This window comes from Anopheles bellator, chromosome 1 (assembly GCF_943735745.2).
Source record: "Anopheles bellator chromosome 1, idAnoBellAS_SP24_06.2, whole genome shotgun sequence".
Lineage (NCBI taxonomy): Eukaryota > Metazoa > Arthropoda > Insecta > Diptera > Culicidae > Anopheles > Anopheles bellator.
The window spans coordinates 34181291-34183798 of NC_071285.1; positions in this window are offsets into that span (position 1 = coordinate 34181291).

Genomic DNA, 2508 nt, shown 5'->3' on the forward strand with positions numbered 1-2508 from the left:
TTTTTAATACAACATCATTATGATTCCTCTACAGAAAGAAAACAGTATTATGGGTCGTTTTTCGTTGCTCGTTGCGATGGGTATTCTAATGATCGTGTGGCCTGTTCCGTCATAGGGTAGGTGGTGTAATACAATTTCCCATGCTTACCACGCACCAGGATTAGTATTTTTTCGCCCTACACAGCAAATAGATGCCACCACAAGGGGTTGCTGCCTCAATGGTGGTGTGGCGCGTGGTTTCTTCTTTGGGGTAACTTTGGTATTAGGGGAAGTCGGTCGGAGTCGCGTGCGTCAAAACATTTCCATTTTCATAAGGTGTCAAGTCGAAAAGGCTGTCTGAATCTTGGCCAGCAGTTTTATTAGTGCATGGTTCGACCCCGTTCGTTGACAAGTCAGTCAGCCATTTCCGTCAGTCTGGCGCAGGGGAGCGTCAAAATCGAATAAACTTTTCTTTTCCCTATCTATGTAATTCGTTCGTTGTAACGCGATTCCAAATTCATATGGGGTGTGCCGCGATGTCTTCGGCGAAGTAGATCAAACCCTTAACCCCCGAAGGCGGAAGAATATTGCTGCTCACACTGTCATTCGTGACGTTACTGTTTTTTGTATTTAATGTTTATTCATTGCATTATTATTATTTTCCTCAACTATTTTTTTTTTAAATCTTGCACTGACGTATTATGCATTTTCCCCTTGAACACAACAAACAAACACGAACAAAGACTACCTTAAGGGTTACGCTGCACTGTGTTGGTTTCAAGAATCGTTTTCGGCGAGGGGAGATAATTTGAGCGCAAAACGAGCAACGGAACGTGCTGTGGGGAAAAGAAAGGACAATTGCATAAGTAGGGCCTTTCCAAGTAACCACGGGTTTTCGGAAAGGGCCTAAAAGTGCAAAATGAACGGTTATTTCGGGGGTAACCGACCGCAAGCAAGTGTGAAGTTCTATAAGTAGAGAGGGATCTCGCTCAATCGTCGTCCTTTTCAAGATATTCGTTGCTTAAAAGTCAAAGTAAAACATACTTCACCATGAACAAAGACGATTTGCGGGCAAAACCACGCACAAGGGGGATATGCTTCCTTTCGCAAGAATATTGGCCAAAGGAGTAACTGTCACTTGATGACGATACCTTGCCGTGGGCATCAAGAGGACACTCTTTAATGTTGCAATTTCGTATTAATGGGCGTATGAATAAAAGATGAAAAGCATACCTAGGCCCTAGTGTGTTCACACAGTAGGTTTTGTAACATTTACGGAGCTGCGAAGTGATTTTGAAAGGGGACGTGTTATATGATGCTAATTTATGGTTTTTCATATTCCATCTTCGTAACTCGCCACGTCAAGAACCTTGACCAAAATGCAGCAAACCGATGAGGCCCGCCGACAAGGACGGATATGTTAATAATGAGAATCTTTTTCTAAAAAATGAGGACACTAACAACGCACTCATCAAAACATGTGACATATTGCAGAGGAAGCATGTTGTTTCTGCCAAACAGCCTCTTAACTGCAGATTTAATTCTGCATTAGGGAAAAGAATAAAATATTTGCTGATGACTGAACGAATTTGAAGAAGATTTTTTTGGTGAATTGTCCCAATGAATGAACCAATTTAAAGAAACACATCACCAAACTATCATCAAAAACTTTTCAAAAACAAAAAGTACATTGAATCATTACCGTTAATGCATCGCATATTATTTAATAATTATTTAATAGATTAACATAATATTATCAGAAAATGGATGCACCATTCGAACACTTTCTGTGCTTCACAGTAGCACCGAATCACCTAGTCGGGATTTATTAATGAGCAACACATTTGCCCTTTTGCACTAAATCTATCCTCGGGAAGGGTAACTTATCATCTCTTATCCGTAGTGGTGACTCACTGGGTGGAAGGTGTCGAAAATGATGGCCACTTTTCTGGGCCTCTCGCATTAAACACGGGGGTGCGGGGGTCTATTTCGGCAGGGTAGTTTAATCCAATTTGTTGGGCCTAATAAATGAACTCCACTTATGAAAGGAACTCGTTGGTTTGTGGGCTAGCTGGTAGCACGCCCTGGAAAACTGGATTAAGAAAGGCGTCCCTGATCATTTGTCCGTGCTATGTCCAATGTCGCGGAAAGCATTAACTTTCTGCTTTGTCGCAGACGTCTTGGTCAGCGCGCGACCAACGGCATTGTCTTCAACGAACGGCCGTTACCGTTTTTTGTCTGGTTATTCTTTTTATATTAAATGGAACTCCATTAGTCTCGTGGGCCCGGTTCTGGTTTTGATGTCCACTGGATCTAAAGTTGTGTTATATTGCGGCAAGTTTTTAAAAGAAAAATAACATGGAATATTCGAATATGTTTGGACAATTTTTGGATTTATCTAGCTAGATCTAGATCATTACTACCTTATATTCTATCACGGTATGAAAAAAATCCTTCTCGGGAACAATTTCAATTGAGTTAGCAAAATACGTACTTTTATCCAAGCACAAGACTGCGTAAAACATTTTT